This window comes from Lichenostomus cassidix, chromosome 1, assembly GCF_008360975.1.
Source record: "Lichenostomus cassidix isolate B80296 chromosome 1, HeHo_3.0, whole genome shotgun sequence".
NCBI lineage: Eukaryota > Metazoa > Chordata > Aves > Passeriformes > Meliphagidae > Lichenostomus > Lichenostomus cassidix.
The window spans coordinates 109,576,121-109,594,029 of record NC_139479.1 but is presented as its reverse complement, the minus strand read 5'-3'; the positions used below and the strand labels follow the sequence as shown (position 1 = coordinate 109,594,029).

Genomic DNA, 17,909 nt, shown 5'->3' with positions numbered 1-17,909 from the left:
GTTCAGTGAGCTTCTAAGTCAGCACATGCAGAATGCAGCTACTTTTTATTCATGTTTTTGCCTCATGGAATCAAACAGAGGGAGACAGATTTTCTAATTAAAAGAGAGATTGGATATTTATATGTTGCCAGAATGTTACATAAATGTGTTCTGGATTCAGTCAGTCTCTTACATCAGCAGAATTTGATGAATCTCAGTTTCCATTAGCTATCTTGACTGAGGATGGATTATTGCATATTTCCTGTAAGCAGCTTTATTTTTATTGTTATATGACATTCTTTGCTTAGCATAAAAAATGAAAAACTGAATGGCATTAAAAAAAGCTGAGAACCCTCATCAGTAGCCGTGGGGGAGTATTTTCAATCCTAACATGACAAAGATGCCATATACATGAAATCATGTGTAAATTTTCTGAATTTTTTCCATAAAACAAACTTTCTTCTAACCAATAGCTTCAAGAGCCTCTATACTTCATTAGTGGAGAAAAATCCTAAAAGCACAGTGATTGGAGAGACAGACAATATGTGACTTCTCTATTAATATAATGAGCCATTTATAAAAGGCAAATCAACAGCTTGCTGTTCTGCAGCAAAAGGAGGCATAACATAACCTTTGTGGTATTGATTTGCTGTGCTGGATTAGCCTAGAAGGGAAAATAATTCCTGCTAAAGCTGTTAAAAGAAAGTGTCCTTGTCTTTAGAAGTTGATCTAAGATTACAGATGTCCCAGAAGTTTTCTAACTTGTAGCTGAACTCTAAACGGATAATTTACATTCTGGGAAGTGTAGTTACTAGCTAAAGGAAAAAGAAATCAGTAAACAATTTCATCTGTTGAAATAGTTTCAGATGTGACCAAATAATTCAGGATGAGAAATTATTAATTTTGCCTTCTGTTTTTCTGCTCCTGGGATGCAAATTGCCAGGTCAAGGTTTAGTTTAATTTTGTTAAATTAAGATTAAGCAGCATCTGATGGAGACCATGAATGAGTTTAATTGCCCTATTGTCTCAAGACAATACAGGGGAAGTGTCACTCTGTGCATTGTCTGCAAATATTCCCTGCTTGTTGCTCTGAGAAACTGCAGGCTGAGCAGATGGGTCTTTGCTCTGGCCTAGTGTAATTGTTCTTTTACTCTTATTTGGCTGTGAACAAAGTGTATTATGCAGTGTTTAGATAAATGTGACAGCATTTCTGATTTGAATACTCACACATAAGATTTCACTGTCTTGTCTGCAGCAAATCTTCTGCAGGGGACATTGTAATCTGCATTTTGGGAAATTTAGTAGTGAAAGTAAATAGAGATTCTTCTTGCAGTAATTTTCCTTTCTTTAGTAAGAAAGAAAGAGAAAGAATTACAATTCTCAAGGAGATTTAAACTGTGGGACACCCTTTCCCTTTGTGTTTCTAGGTGTTCTGATCAAAAAAACCCAACCCAAAAGTGTTTGGATGGATGTGACAGTTTAAGCGTGTCTCAGAATGATAATCCTCATGCCAAGAGTGCCAGATCCATGGATTTTCCCACTCAAAGAAAATCCATTTTCAGATGAGATAGATTTTCTCACTTTTTTGCAGGAAGTGTATATGAAGCTGTTAAATAAGGTGTCCAATAGCAACTTGCCACTAGGGAGGAAAGATGAATAAGAAATATATTTTCTTTACAATATTTCAGTTTTTAGAATAGTAGAATACAGAGATTCTGCCTTTAATGAGCAATCTCTTACACCCATGTTGATTTTACTGGTGTTAATAAAGCTCTGTTTGGCATTAAAAAAAATCCATTTGCACATATCTCTTTCCAAGGAATTTGTTTTAGAGCTGATTATTTCATTAGAAAAGGGAGAGGGAAGGAAAAAGAGTTATTGGTGGCTTATGGACCAGACCTGCTGTTCAGATAGCATCAAATTCACAAAATCTAATTTGAACAGATGTTGTCTGGCTAGGAGTGTGAAGAAATGCTGTCAATTACTCCTTTTTCCATGATTCTCTTTTCTTTCTTTTCTTCCTCTCTCTTTTTTTTTTTTTTTTCCCAGTTAGTAAGTCCTTCAAGAGCCTTACATTAACATGTTACCCTGATTACTCTCAGAGTGCATTACTGGTGACTTAAGTCACTCTGTTTTGTGCAATCTTATAGACAAACATGTAATGAAGTTCCTAGGCTGTAATTCCCAGCTGATGAACACTCAGACTTTGGGTAGGAGTGTCCTTGGAGGCCATAAATTGCAAGCAGTGTGTCAGGAATAACGATCCCAATCTGGACTCCTTTGCTGGCACACACAGCCTCTTATTGACTCAAATTCACACTGAATTAAAGGCTGTCATTGTGGTGGTGATAAACAACAAGAACAACTTAATTCTAGTCTGACTTTTTAAAAATACTCTTTTTAAAAATTTTCTTTTTGTTGTTTTGTGCAAATGAAAGGAAGCTAGTATACTTCTATAAAGTCTACGTGCAGTGGTGTTCTCTTGTTCTTCTCTCCAGGATCCTGAGGCAATCTAGGAAGGATATTGAGACTATGTAGGAAAACAATTTTTATTTTTTCTCCATCCTCCCACTTAGAAAAATACCAGGGTTAGAGTTGTTACACTTTCCTAAAAGTTCAGTATGGGAGATGAGCATCCTTCCAGCAAGAAAATATGAACTGCTGTTGTAAGCAAAGAGTTTTCAACTGTGCAATTTCTGCTGTGGCAGATTGCCAGTAAATGATGACATGGGGTTGGCATGGTACTCCTGACTCTGGCCTTTTCCCAGACCTGAATGCTGGGAATCCTGAGGTTTTTTGCTGCAAACTCAACAATTAGAAAGGCATACCCTGCTTCACTCCAGCAGCTCAAAAAAGGATGAAGGAACACTGCCAACATTTCTTTCATCACAGATTCTCTCTTCTGCAATGCAAACCAGAGGTTTAAATCTAGTTCCAATAGAGCTAAAACGGAAAAAAATTCTTGAACCAACAATTCAGGAAAGTAGGAAACCAAAAACTCTGTTTTCTTGTTACTGCAGAGGACAGCAAATAGTTTGTGCTATACTGATGATGAGGAGGAATCCCTCTATCCTCTCATCTCCATCTCTCCTGTAGCACATCCCACCTGCACTCACCTACATGAGAGGCATTTAAACTCAATGACTTCGCCCAGCCAACTCTTCTCTGCTGTCCAAGGCTTTCTCCACCCAGACACAGGCTAAAGCTCCATCATTGTGCCAGTTGGGATGTATCACTATTTCCTCCCATTCTTCTGAAATCATGGATGCACCAGTCTGTCCATCACGCATTAAACAAACCTAGCTAGGGTAGAGCTGTAGGGCACTTCTAGAGCAGTGACTGAAAATAAATATAAGGGTTAATGAAAATATAATGGAATAATTTAATAAGTTTTTTAAAATTTTGGGTTACCATTTCTTTAATGTAGACCCACTCCTCCTTTATAATTTAATATCTCAGTTAAGCATTTTAAGTTGGCCTTCCTTAATTTCACCTAAGTCAGAATCCAGGTGGTAATTGCATCACTCATTTGAGAAAGATCTAACTGCAGATCCTTAACCCCATGAACAGGAACTTGTCCTCCCCTTGTGCTCATTTTGGCTCTAATCAGTAAAAATCTGTCACAAGGACTGAGTGTTTTGATGGGGTGGATTCTCAGAAGCTGTTACATGCACTGTTCTGTGGATGACTGCTCATGAGCTTCTGCTAAACTCAGTTGGTCTGCAGTCTGAGCAAATAAAGCCTTTTATTTGGCACTCTAAAAAACAGAGAAAGAGAGTGAGGCAAACAGAGGCCATCAGACTGTTCCCGAACAGGAACATCCAGAACAGTAGCAAAAAATGTTGCTGCTGGTTGCACAATTATTAGAATTGCTCCCCATCAAAGGTCAAAAGCATTAACCATGTTGGCAACATTTATAAATAGACCCTTTATGGAGCTTTACCTAGAGTGGAACAGATAAACACTTTGACTCAGGAAGACCAATTAGAACCAGTAGGATCTTTTAATGTAATAGCTGCATTAGGCAAGATGAATAAATGTTGTTGTAGACATAGACATAGAACACCAAACAATTTCACTACTTAGGGAGTCTGAAATAAAATGCAATTTCAGGTTGATCACAGAAGGCCACAGAATGAGTGGTCCTGGTGTGGCCATGTAAGAGAAGGAAAACAGAGAAAGTTTTTCTAATACCCATAGGACTAGGACCATGTGACAAGCAATGCATCTCTTGCCATTAATGTGTGGAGTGATGCTCTGTGTCCACAGGGATAAAGCGACTCAAAAAGTGAGAGAAATCTTAGACCAGCTATACAAATGGCAACAGTTGGGGTCCAGACTGCATTCTCCCAGGAATTTAGGATGCAGGTATTTCTAGCACACCATTTGCAGTGTCTGCCATTGCATTCCAGTTAAAGATGTTCATCAAGGACTCAAAAGCCAGGAAATGTGAGAATTAAGTGTGATTTGGGCATTTTAAGTTGTTCCAGTTTGTGCCTGCCTAGCATGCATAAATGATAAATGCATGTTCAATGTTTTTCACAAGCCCATAGATTGGTCTAGGTTTGAACTGGCTACTGCCTAGTGGGAAAAAGCTAATGGGTAAAAGCTGATTAATAGGATTAATTACTTTTGAACCCACTTTGTGCAAGTCTCTGTGGCTGTTCAGACTGGTTTGTTGCACCGGGAGCATAGAGTCAGCTCTTTCAGGAAATCAGGTGCTGGAATCCCCTTATTGAGAATAGGCAGCAGGGAAGTGGCTCTGTTCTGTGCTAGGAGGAACATTCCCTGTCTTACTGGCATATCAGGTGGAAAACAAGGATCAGCTCTGTCTCTATAGAGGCATCTTAGCTTTGGTTTCAGTTTTTTCACTGTGGCAAGGAAAAGGAATATAGCTTTATGGTTCTTGTTCTCAGTCTCCTCCTTGAGGTTTTTGGTGAGGAACCCTTGTGATAAAGATGCACAGTCTTTCCTGGTTCTACATTCTCCCCACTGCAATTAAACGCTGAGATGGTAGGAGGGAGCTGCTTAGCGAGTCATCTTTGGAGGCACTGTAGATTTTTGTTATTGTAAAGGATAGGGAATAGGCTCTAAATGCAAAGGTGAATTTGCAAAAATGCAAATAATTTGAGGTAAATACCAGTTTTTCCTCTTAGTTCTTTTAATTCTAGTAACATTCATCAGGTCAGAGTGATAAGAAATTAAGAGATGATACTTGATGCCAGCAGTTGATTTGGCTTCGTTTGCTTAAACCTCTCTCTTGTAGACAAGCAATTGCAAATAGAATTTAAAAATAATCACACCAGGGGCATAGTGATTGCCTTTTGATTGCTGGAGAGGAAGCACAGTGGGTTATCAGGTGTGACACCTCTCAAGCTTATTCCTGAAGCAGATGTATCTAACCTGTTTGTACAAACACAGCAGCATCTCCCCTCAGGGACTTGGATTTAGCTATCAGATACCTCTCTGCAGTCTCCTGCTTTTCCATCCTGTGCTGTGTCCCTGTGCCCCTCAAAGCAAGGACTTTATTCCCCACATTTTTGACTGCTGATTGTTTCACACCTTCTAAGATATGTGCTGGATTGGAAGCTTACAGCTGTGCTGGACTGCATTTTCATCTCTGCCTCAGTGTTTTCCCTTAGTTTTACCACTTTTCACTAATGCTAGGTAACTTTTTCCATGGAAAAGAGGCAAGAGGAAACATATTGAGATATAAAAGTTGCAAGTAAATAAATGCAAACTGTTTCAAGCAATAATGTGATCTCTTAATCATCCTAAGGTACAGTCTTCCATATGCTAATTGGTCTTCAGAGCTGGTGATCACTTTGTAAAAATGTATTTGAAACTTCAAGATCTACTTCCACTCAGGATAACTTTAATGTATTTTTTCTTTGTATCATATTTGAACTCATCAATCACTTCGATGGATGGTGGTTTTGCTATTCAGAGTGATTTCTGCCTCTGTTATTACTCTCTAACTCTCTGTTAGAGAGTTTTTACTATCCTCCCTTTCTAGCCACTTTTCCCTGCTTTCATTTAATTTCTTTCAACTCCTTCCTACCCAGAGGGACTAATAATTTTTTTTTTAGTATTATTAAAACTACCTCAGAATTATGGTATGCTGCTTTTTCACGTTAATATGAAAGAGTAAGTTCCTCTTCTCTTGCCCTTCCTCTCACCTTTGAAGGTTTCTTATTCACTGAAGTGGTGCCATACTCTGGGTGCCAAATCATCTTCATTCATCCATCTGTTTTTTTACAATTGCAGAATTAAAACAGACAGGACATAACTGATTGTCCCAATTTATTTTTCAGCCGTAGGTTATAGTCAGATTTTAGATGTAGATAATAGTGTACAGCCTAGAGCCAGTGTTTGTGAGCATGTAAGCCATTTTAAGAAGGATAATCAGTTCTAAGAATTTCACTTTTAATTATTTTTAGCCTAAGCTTTCAAAACAGCTAATCATTTTGGCTGCCAGACTTGAGCAAACTGAGAGTACTGTGATTTTCTGGAAAATGGGAAGCACCTCAATGCTGAAAAGGAGGCTTGTTAACTTGTTTCTTAGGACAGGTGTTTCAGGAATTGAATTGGGATTTGGGTTACCTGTCCATTTTGAAAACAGAGGCCCCATGACAGCATCCTGCAGTTGTCTGTGTTCAGATTTTAAAAGTGACTCACTGAGAGTTACTTGGTTAGTTACATAGCTGAGACAGGCGACAAAACATTCAACTCAAGTCCAAATTTGTCTCCTAAACAACTGGGAGAATGAATTAGGGAGTGATATAATCTTCTAAATTGCATCCATTATGATATAATAATGCAACATGCCAGAAGGAGTAAGAAACTCTCATAAAGGCTCTTAATTTAAATTTGCTTTGAGTTGGCAAAACACACACAAAACCAACATACTCAATTTAACTCATTTAAACAATGTCAGCATTTAATTAGACCATGAGGATAAAGTGATGGGATGTTACAGTTCAGATTTCCATGAAATTTTACTAATCTAGGGGCAAGGACTTGGAAAACAAAATAGGGTACTAAATGTAAAATATAACGCCATGCATATTGGCATAATTAAAACGCCGAACTTCAAAATGCAATTATCAAGTAATAGGAATGCCATGCATCTGTAATTCTAGAATTTCCTTAAAGCGTATTAAGGACTTGCAACACTCAGCAGATTCCTAACTACTACTTAATTACCTTTGCCACTTATTGCTGCAAAGATGCAGAGTAGGGAAAAGATACACATTTGCCTAACCTAGAGAAGGATTAAGAGATTTTCTTTTGTAGTTCTAGTACTGATAGCCTTTTAATATCTGCTGTACACCTTGCTAAGTGAGCAACTAATGAAATCATCTGTAAATCTAAATTTTAAAACTGTCCTTTGAATACTTCAGTTAGCATCAAACACTCCCTATTGCTTGGATCTGTGCTGCCCTTTGCACAAAGCTCAGCAGTGTAAGAGTTTCAGGGTGCTCCTTAAAAGCTGCTTTGTCTTTGTAGTCCCCAACCTGTTGCCTTTTAAAACAAAGGCTTACCTTTAACACAGTAGTTCTTTTCACAGCATCTCCTTTATAATAAATTTTGCAGTTCTCAGTAAGACAATTCAGATTTTCATAACATGCTACTATCTTTCATGTAATTATTGTAGGTTTTGAGTTAATTTAGATGCTGATGTCCTTCCTCTTAAAGCTTTTAGGAACAGTTGTATGAGTCTCGTGATTCATTTTTTTCCTCTCTGACTTCTCTGGAAACAACTGGAAATTGGATGCTCTGCTGGTATAGCCTTTAATATTAGAAATAGCTTCCTAAGATAAACACAGATTAAGATGTGTCTCTGGTCTGAGATACTTTCCACTGTCAAATACTTATTTCAGTGCCACACTGCTCCAAAGGGGGAGGAAGGGGGAAGGAGGTGTCCCCAGGTGATGGTAGCTGAGTCTTGTCTGGAGAGAAGCCCTGTGCCAGTCACTGAAGAGTTGGTTTCAGATTCTCTTATTCTCAACTTGAATGTCTTCACATCTGTGCTGATTGTAAGATTTTTAAGTCCTTATACTGGGAAGAGTAAAGATAAATAAAAAGTAATAGGAAAAAAAAAAAAAGGAAAATAAGGAAAACTTTTGTAAAGGAGCAACACACCAGAAACAGCCATGGAGTTTTGCTGAGGGGAAATATTATTTTGAAGAGAAGGATAATGGCATCTGGGGAATGGGGTTTACCACGAAACCTCACTCCCCCTGAACACTTTTAAAATTATCTGTGTGTCTCCTCTGCACTGCCTCCACTTTGAATAGAGGTAAGAGGTTGGGCAATTTCCTTCTGCAGCAGCGCAGAGACTCTCGGAGTTGTGTTGGCTTCAGCTCCTGGAGCACTCTGTGTTCTCAGGGCAGCTATGAGGCATTATTTTCAAAAGACAGGTGGCTTTTGCCTTAGTGCTGGGTTGCATTTCTTTTATCACAAATCCTGTAGAGAAGAAGTGTTGAAAATCTCATGCAGGTCCAAATAGTGGTGCCAGTATGAAAGACTCAGAGGCTGCACCAAACTTGCCATTTCAGCTCAGGCACCTGGAACAGCACAGGGAATGAGAGTGGAAGGAAGAAATTCATCAAAGAGCAGTTGGTCAGGAGTTCATTTAGTTTTCCTTTACATTCACTGGACTGGTGAATGCAATTAACAGCTGCTTCACTGGAAAGAGTTTTTGCTTAGTTATTTCCTTCATCTCAGACTTGGGCTCATTTGATAATTATTTTTACATGCTGACTTTCACATCATTGACTGTTCTTCTCAACCTTGCACTGTAGTGACAAAGGAATTATAGCAAAGTCAAGCCACTGATTTTTACTCTTTCCTTACTACATGCTTACTTTTTCATAAGTGCAGTAATTTCCCTCACCATGCTGAGATGTGTTCTACATCTTTCCCAGGACAATGTGTTCATCTGATCAAATGCATCAGCCAGGTAAGCCAGATGAAACATCTACTGCTGTTCAGAAAATAGATTCTGCATTGAATTAACTACTAGAAAAGCAAATCTCCATTATTTCAAAGAACAGAAAATTGCCCTCAATACTCATTTCCTATCAGTGTGGGACAGATAAAGCACTGAAGTGGAAGTCAGAAATCTATCAAATGGCTCATTGACTTGGGACAATTTAGAATGTTTTTCCTTGTGCTTCTTGATTCTGCATCTACTTCTGTACTGTAATAACTCTGTGGAGGAGAAACCATTTATGTACTTGTTTGTACAAACTCCATTTTGCTTGGACTCTCCAGGTAACTTAAAATATGCCTCATTGTAAACAAAGCTGTGAAACATTACAGCTCCCACCTGTTTCCTTCCAAATTCCACAGGGGTAAATAGCTTTACCTGATAACAAGGGCAGTCCTGTGGTTGGGATTAAAATGATGAGCAGTTCCAGTTGTCATATCATGTGGCCTTAGGTTGTATTTCCTTGGGAGACACTGCTTTAAGTCTTCCAAAGCAAAAAATGTTTCAGTTCAGCCTGTAGGCTCAAAGTCAACAAATGTGAAGGTGAATTAGTCCAGTCAAAATAAGCTGTATATATATCACCAAATGTGGTGATATTAAGGTGGGAAAATAGCTGGTGTGTGGATAAAATTAATGGAAAAATATTGGAGTGCTGAGAATTCAGTTAAATGGCAACCAGAGTGATGAAAGCTTGAGCTATTTAATCCATAATTCCATCTTCATGTCCAGAGAGCATCAGTGCTTCTGGAGAGTGCCAGAGGGCTCACATCAGAAATACAGCACGACTGGGGACAACATCCTTCTCTTGAACCATGTCCTTACTTCTTCTGGGCAGCAGAAAGGAGCCCACATCCCACCAACCTCTCCACTGGTTTCAGCAAAATTCCAGTCAACACTTGAAGTCCTAATCTTACTTTCCATTCCCACCCCCCATATTTATTTTTTTTCCCCCATTTCCCAGTGTGTTGTGTATTTCTTCCCTTCCTGTCCCTTTACTTTTTTCAAGAGTTGGGCTCTGGTAGCTCAGATTATTTTGTAGCATGTCAGAGAGCCTGTGGTCACAAAGTAAAGTTTTAAATAGCCTGATTTGTGGGGGTTTGTCAGATCTAATCACAACAGGTAAGACCTTGTCCTGGGAGCTTGCCACTCTCTGAGAGCAAGTGAGAGACAGCCTCAGAAACAGATGCCTTTTTAAAATCTCCAAAGTTCTTTTTATTTTCTGCCCTTTTCAAGCTTGCTTTGTCTTTGAGGAAAGATGATCAAGCTGCACCAGAAACAGCAGTGGCAACAATGCATCCAGCCCACTTCAGCATCTGTTTTTCTTTGCCATCAAAAGGCCCATTAGTTTTTTCCCTTGTTAGCACCCTCTGATAGATTTGCCAAACAGCATCCTTTGTGTGTTAAAACTCTGGTGACAAAAGAGAAAGGGAAAAAGAGAGGTTGGGGAAAAAAACTGTTTAATTCTCTACATTCCATGTGTTTTCCTTTCATTACACTGAGTTTAATTTGCGTGTCAGGAGTAATTTGCAGAGAATAGTAAATAAATATTTTCAGAGTTCCTTGTTCTGCATGTTTACTTGAATATGGAGCTGAGCAGAATTTGTTTCATGTCTTTGCAGCACATATTTGAAAATGTCACTGTTGCTGGTGATTAGGGTAAGAGATGATAAAGTTTAATGGCTTTCTCAGAGGCAGAGGATTCCTTTGAGATTTCAGGGAATAAGTGAACTGTCAATATATACTGAACATATGAATTTGTGAGGAATGCTAGCAACATCAGGGAAAATACAAATCTAGTGAAGGTGGGACAGCAAGGTAGCCCTGAAACAATGTAAGAACCAAATATATCACAGCACAATCATAAGCCTGTTTCTGAACGAAAATTATATAAACCAGTTATAATCGGGTGTGTGAAGCTGTTTTCTCCCCATATGTAATGGTTTTGGTATTGCAATACTGGGAATGGTTTTTGTACCTGTATTTTGAAAAGGCTGTTTGGAAGCTCAAGTAAATATGGAAAAAGACAAGGAAATAATTTGAGGGCTAGAGAAAACTTTCTTTGTTTAGTTTCTTAAGAAAAGCCAGCTGCATTGTGATGGTATTACAGTTCTGAAAGCATACAGGAACAAATGCCTGGAACTGGGAGCTAGAGAATGTCCAGGTAGAAACACATCCCTGCAAGCAGAGTAAGGGAGGCTCCATCCATCCTGGAGGTTTTGGGGGGGTATGTATTAAAAAAACCTCTTAATGGCAAAACCCCACAGGGCAAGAATGTACGAGCTAGAAAATATTACTGAAGATAAATTTCATTAGGCATCAAAATGTTGAACAGTGTGTTCATGGTCCAGAGGCACAATTATCCTTTAACATCAAGACCATCAGCTTCCAAATTGTCTTTTTTTTTTCTCCTTTGAAAGAACTATATTTATTCAAGGAATATGTAACTTCCAGGTGGCAGCCAGGGCTTCTAAAGGGATCAGCTTAAAGTCATGATTTTTGAAATGATGATGAAAACCTTTCAGACACCACATCTAAACTCTAAACAGTGACTACCAAATTTTTGAAAAAACATCATTTTGTGTCTGAAGAAAAAACGTTTGTTGCCTTTGTGTGTGTGTGTGTGTGTGTTCATGTCAGTGCTGGAAATGATGACTATTGAGTGACATCTAGTGGACCTGAAGATGCTGAACACCAACATTTCAAAGGTACAGAAGCTTCTTAAATATATCAGAGTTGTAGTGCTGGCAAAGGGAACACACAATTAAAATTGCATTGTGGAAAGATGTAGGTAACAAGCCAGAGAGACAGAATCCAGCTCTTCAAGGAAACAGAAACTTAAGCAAATCGAAAGGTGTCAGATTTCTCTTTTTAGATCCCTTCAGTTCTTATGTAAAAGAAAATCCCCATACTACTTCCTGCTCCCAGTTGTACTTTATATAATCTCTGTGGTTTTTGGGGAGTGTGCTGGTAAATGGGCTCTGTACAATCTGTCACACAGTAGCCCTGGTATGGTAGTCAGGGCCTTCTGATATATTTTGGATGGATATTTTTCCTTTCTCATTTCCGTTTCATTTTTCACAATTTAATATGTACTTATCCTTGAGGCTTCCTGGCCACAATAAGTCTGGAGTTGCTTTGTAGTGAGTCGATGGCAGAAAAATTGTAGCTTTTCATGAGAGATTATTGAAGAAGAATAGCTGAAATGCTTACCTGCCTTAATTCTCTTTTTGGGGAAATGTATTTCTGGGCAGACCACATTTCCAAAACTGAGATACAGAGACTTCAATTTTTGAAGCTGAAGGGAAGAAAATGCCAACAGAAAGCTTTTATAGCCTAAAGTCATGATTCATCAGATGTCTTACAGTACATTTAAATTCATCAATCATTAAGCATGTAATTGTGAACTCTGGATTTTTGTCCTTGTCCACACAACCTTCACAGGGCTCTGTAGCACCTGTTCAGCTCCAACTTATTAACATTTTTCCCCAAGCTCATGCTTGTAAATTCATTTTTTTGCATTTTTATCAGACACAATTTAAACATGTCCCTGAATAAAAGACACCCCACTGATACTCTATTGATAAGCTCAATCCAGAAGTCACTAATATGGGATATATGGGTGAAGTGCTAGAGAGTAATATGTTTTGAATAGTCATCTTACAGTGAAATATAAGTTATATGTATTCAGAATGTTGGTATAAATCACTTCATCTATTGTGTCTATTCTACAGCTAAGGTAAATGGAATCTAGATTAAGGAGATATGGCCAGGAAAGGAAGATACACTAAAAGTAGAGAATAAAGTGAAGCAAGGTCTTTTATAGTATTAAATTATTATTTAATAATAACTTTTTCTGTGACATGTTGTACTTGTGTGTGGGCTAGGACTGTGCTTTTAAAATGGGATTTTTTTTCTAAATTAAGATACAAAACTTCTTTCTCTTTCATTTTATACTATGTTCAGGTTAACTAAATAACTGAATTACAGAATTATTTAGGTTGGAAAAGTCCTCTAAGATCATCAAGTATCATCTTTGATGAATTGTTAACAAAACCATAGCACTAAGTTCTGTGTCCAGTTGTCATGTTGGATAAATTTAGTAGGGATTAGGCTATGTGTTACAGATGAACTAATCACATCAATACCAAATTTACTTCGTAACACAAGATCAAAATTTTAAAGAAAATTTTATTCCGTGGATCTGGATTGCTAAATCTAAGTTGTCTTTCCACGAATATTTTTAGTGTCAAGCTATAAGGACCAAAAGTGAGCTGCATCCTCATTGGCACATAAATTAGTGACATACTCTATGTTTTTGACAAAATATGTGCTAAAATCATATTCCACTGCTGCCAGCTCTGAAAAATTTACCATGTTTTCTGATACCTTGCTTTTGTATTCTACCCACTTATAAAGATACCATTTTCTCTGACCTTTTTTTTTAAGAAGAAATTTGCAACTATTTTAAAGAGAAATCTTGAAAAATGTACAAGAATTCCTGGTATTCATAAAGGAGAAGGAAAGAAAGCAGGGCTTAAGCTTCTGATTCAGCCTGAGGAGAGCTGGATAGGTAAGTGATCTGATTCCTGAGCTGGTAGCTGCTTTGCCTGATACCGCGAAAATAGAGCAGAGGCCACCCCTGCAGTCCCCCTGATACCAAACCTGCCCATGCAAAGCCTTCTAGTTCTTTTTGCTGCTACAGCTGAAATATTCCTGCAGTCTTTTAGTGAAATAAACCTGGGAGAATTAATTCAGCCTTTCATCTGAGCTACACAACAGATCCCTCTCAGATTACTGAGCATTATAGGCAGCTTCATTCTCTCTCCTCTCTCTTTTTTCCATCCCAACCCTGAGGTCTGCTCTGAAAACTGACAGATAGATGGGGACATTTCTGCACATCTGGAGATGTGCTTTGAGTTTGCTGAGCCCTTCAGGGCAGGTGTGAAGCAGCACTGAGCCTTGCAGGGCTGAGGGCAGCTGTGACCTGCAGGATTGGTGGCTCATGGCTTTCAAACCAGTGCTGCTGATTCCAGATCACTGCTTAGCTGCAAGCAGAGTTATTGCCCACAAACTCTGTGTGAAGAGTAGGATCCTGCCAAGGAATAATAAAAATGCTGCTGCCATTATGCCAGCAGCTTCTCTTGGGTTTCACAACCCGAGAATGTGGGACTTGGTGTGAGGCACAAAATGCAGCTGGGAAGGTAAAGGACAATGGCTTAGGGCTTGCACATACTTTTGTGGTTTGTGGGCTGGAACTGATTCACAGCTGGAGAACACAGAGAGTGCAGCACTGCTCAGACCTGCTGTCAGTCTGAAGACTCTCCTTATTGCTCTCAACAAGTGTAAGCTACCCAATTAAAATACTCACTTCCCAGGAATAGTCGAGGGAAAGGGTTGAAACTCCATCCTGAGTGAGGTTTGCTGGGATTGGGATTTTTTTGCTGCTGTTGCTGTTGTTGCTATTTCAATAGGCAGTCTGGACAGTGACTGTAGATTATTTTTTAACATCTTTGCTTATCAAATTGCTCTGACCTGGACCACAAAGTCCAGGAACCACTCCTGAGTTTGTGCACTTTTCTTCCTGTCATGCATGCTGTTGTCCTTAGAGAGGAAAAGTGAGAGAAATCCTGTTTCACAACAATTTTATAAAAAGGGCCTTTTTTTCTTACCAGTTCTCTGAATGTGAGATTGTTAACTTTGCAGCTACTTGAAGTTTAAAATGTTTGGGCATTTCTATTTGTATATTTATTTTGGAGACAAATATGTCATCTATGACAAATACTGTTAGACTCATAGTTGCCAAGAAGGTTTCCACTCTAAATCTTTTTTTTCTCTGCATGTACAGAAAGAATTTCTACTTTCAGCTATTTAGCTGTTGATGATTCAGAGTAAATTTATTTTTTTACTGCTGCTAAGCCTGAAATATCTGTGTTTTTAAATGTTGTCTCAGACAGTATATATGAAACATTTGTTGTATTCTCATTCTCAGATTTCAATATACTGCATAAGGTCATCATTCAAATACACACACACAAAAAAAAAAGAAAGCTGGATTTTTTTGCTTGTTTATTGTAAAGACCCCTTCCTCTCTTTCAAAGTTATACTAGAACTGCAGTTCAGGCAGGCTCAGAACCTCAGCTTTATCAATTACTAATATAAATTAATTTGAAAAAAACAAGGCAACAAACAACCCTGCAACAGAGTCACCATTTCACCTTCCCCTGCCAAGACAAACAGTGACTGACCTTCCTGTGGGGACCCACTGAGACCCTCAGAGTACAGAGCACTGTGCTATGGATTCAATCCATCTGCATCTGAAAGAAATTCATTACAAATGTCAGAGTGCTACATGGTTACTTAACAGCTCCACACATCTTTGGGCAATCTAGAGATACCACCTACACTCTAACTACACCCTACAGCACAAATTTCAAGTCCCTGGGTGGCAACTCTCCCACAGATCACAAACACAAGGCCAGTGACCGGGGAGTGTGGGATGGTTGCAAAACTGTAGGCTCTACTGGCTAAGCCTCTCAACAAATTAACAGTACAGCCTTAGTCCTGTTTCACCTACACAGCAGACCCCGCAGCAGGGCAGAGCAGCTCCAGGCCAAACACAAACACAGACAGACACATTGAACAGGACGTGCAACAAGGGGATGCGACAATGAGAGAAAACTCTCAGTGAGATGACTGCAATGATCAAGGAGATGCAACAATGAGAGAAAACTCTCAATGAGATGACTGCAATGATCAAGAGGATGCGGAGTGAGATGACCCAGGTGAGACTGATGGTGAGCCAGCCAGGCCCAAAGAACCCTGGCAGAAGATGCTAACACAATCACCTTAAGACAAGCTCACCAAAATGGCAAAGATGGAAGCCTGGGAATCACAAAGATAGGGAGAAGATTCTGACTGCACGTTCTTACAAGTCCTAGCCTGCGATAATGGATCACTGCCATGTACAGCTGTTGATACAGCTCAGAACAAGACCGTAAAAGGCATCTGACTCGATGCTTCCAAAGAGATGCAGAGACTCCGATGCGCACCCGAGCTGGGGAGTTGAAGGTTCAAAGATATCGGCGCCAAGATGAGGAACAGGGAGATCAGAGATGGTAAGGACGGCCTGGTCTTTTTGATAATCCCCTCAAAGGGGTAAGGCAAAAGATGCAACACAAGACACACAAAAGACAGGGAACACACAGTAGACAAGTGACACAACATGCACCTGGACTGCTCTGCCCTGCAAACCTCTGCATTGTGATCAAAAGTCAGGCTCTCCCTTTATGTGGCCTAAGGGGCCCCTTTTTGGACATCCCCATCTCCAAAGCTAATGCAAAAATCCCTCCTGGAGAGTCCCAGCCGGGCACCCGGCTTCCATCCCCTCTGTGGGTAAAAGCGCTTGACTTATCTCTTGGACATCCGGGGATGTGAATCCGTGTCTGGTGACAAAGAACAGCTCCTTGCCATCTTGGAAGTCCCTGCTGTTGCCAGGCTGCTCTCTCTTAGTCTGCGACAAAAAAAGAACACCAAATATCAATGTATGAGTTAAGTGGCACATCAGCCAAAACCCGACAATCCTGCTACTTGCTGTCTCCTAAGAACGCCTGGCTCCTCAGGCCGCAGGCTCCAGGGGCACTCGGAGGCTGATGCTGTCATTGTGGGGTATACCTGGGTTCAGAAGAGACAAAGTGATGTGGCACTGCTGAATTTCAGTGGAACAGCCCTCCTCCTCCCTACCTCCCTGACTCGCCGCAAATCCTGGCCCATTGCCAAAAGCTACCCAGATGGCACCTTCAAATGGGAAAGGTAACGGCTTCTTCACACAGTCCTGTAATCCTTACGGAAAGCTCACGAGGGCGGCAAACCAGATCCACCAGCTTGTCAGCGAGGGCCTTCAGCTCTGAGAGGTGAAATACAAGTGTACTGCCTAAAACACACAAACAACAATGGATGCTTAGAGCTTAGCACACTACTGCATAGCACTCACCTTATAGTCACCCCATCCAAACACCCAGTCACCCAACTCACCTCTATTCCTTGGCATGCCCAGGGTAGCAGCAGCACCTGCAAAGAAACAAAGCCAAAAAACCCCCATTGAGACACTGAAAAACTGCAACCTACGCACTCCCGTTGAAATATGCCACATCTATACCTTCACTTTGCACTCGGTTGGTCTCTGTCATCCTGGGCCAGGACATCTTGCAAGTAGACCACCTAAAACTGCACAAATGACAATGGATTCTTGGAGCTGTGCCAGAAATTGAGACCCAAGCCACAGTAACTCATTCTGTCTGCTGGTCACTGCTCACCTCACTCCATTGACCTTGACTGCTGACATCCAGCATTACTTCCTAAAAATACAGGCAAAGAAAAATGCTCTAACAGAGCCACCAGTTACACCTCCCACAAAAAGGCCCTCCTGGGGAAGAAAGGGCAGAACAAAATGGAAAAGCACATACTGATGTAGGGTCCAAGAGCATCACATTTCTGTGGTTGTTTCCATCTGAAATCACTTGGCCATGACCACATTCCACAGGGGTCTCTGTTGTATTGGACCGGAGGTTTGAATGCTGCACACAACCTATGAAACAAAAAAACATCCCCTGCAGCAAAAAAAACATCACCAACACAACTCCAGTAGTACCTAGTTCTCCTCAGGAACCAATACTCATCTTGGTATCTGGTACTCACCTGGCTCACTGTCCCCAGCCCGTGCCGACACCCGGCCACGCTGAGCACTGTGCATCTTCAGAATGAGATAAAAAGCTGAATGATGCGGTACATGTAGAGCTGAACGTCAAGCCGTCACTTGGGCGCCAGATGCTGACCTGCCTCATACCTACGCTCCTCTGGCCTCCTCCGTTCGTGTCAGGTTTACATCCTCTGCCTCTGCAAAAGAATTATTTGTCAAAGTCACCCAGACGCTAACACT

General features: G+C 40.1%; 2 long non-coding RNA genes across 6 annotated transcripts in view; one reads left to right on the top strand and one right to left on the bottom strand.

Moving 5' to 3' along the window:
* LOC146445529 (uncharacterized) overlaps positions 1 to 14,090 on the top strand; it is a 68,505-nt gene extending 54,415 nt beyond the window's left edge. Inside the window, exon 3 of the long non-coding RNA XR_014855291.1 lies at positions 13,424 to 14,090. This is a non-coding gene — a long non-coding RNA (uncharacterized LOC146445529). The remainder of the gene's footprint in view (positions 1 to 13,423) is intronic.
* Positions 14,091 to 16,717: 2,627 nt separating this feature from the next.
* The window catches only part of LOC146445527 (uncharacterized), a 12,024-nt gene continuing 10,832 nt past the window's right edge, over positions 16,718 to 17,909 (bottom strand). Inside the window, exons 1-5 of one of the 5 annotated variants that reach the window (XR_014855286.1) lie at positions 17,437 to 17,873; positions 17,287 to 17,328; positions 17,130 to 17,191; positions 17,006 to 17,041; positions 16,718 to 16,904 (exon numbers count right to left, since the gene is read on the bottom strand). This is a non-coding gene — a long non-coding RNA (uncharacterized LOC146445527). Of the gene's footprint in view, positions 16,905 to 17,005; positions 17,042 to 17,129; positions 17,192 to 17,286; positions 17,329 to 17,436; positions 17,874 to 17,909 lie in introns of those variants that run through there. The other 4 variants (XR_014855277.1, XR_014855275.1, XR_014855288.1 and 1 more) reach the window with 4 other exon arrangements.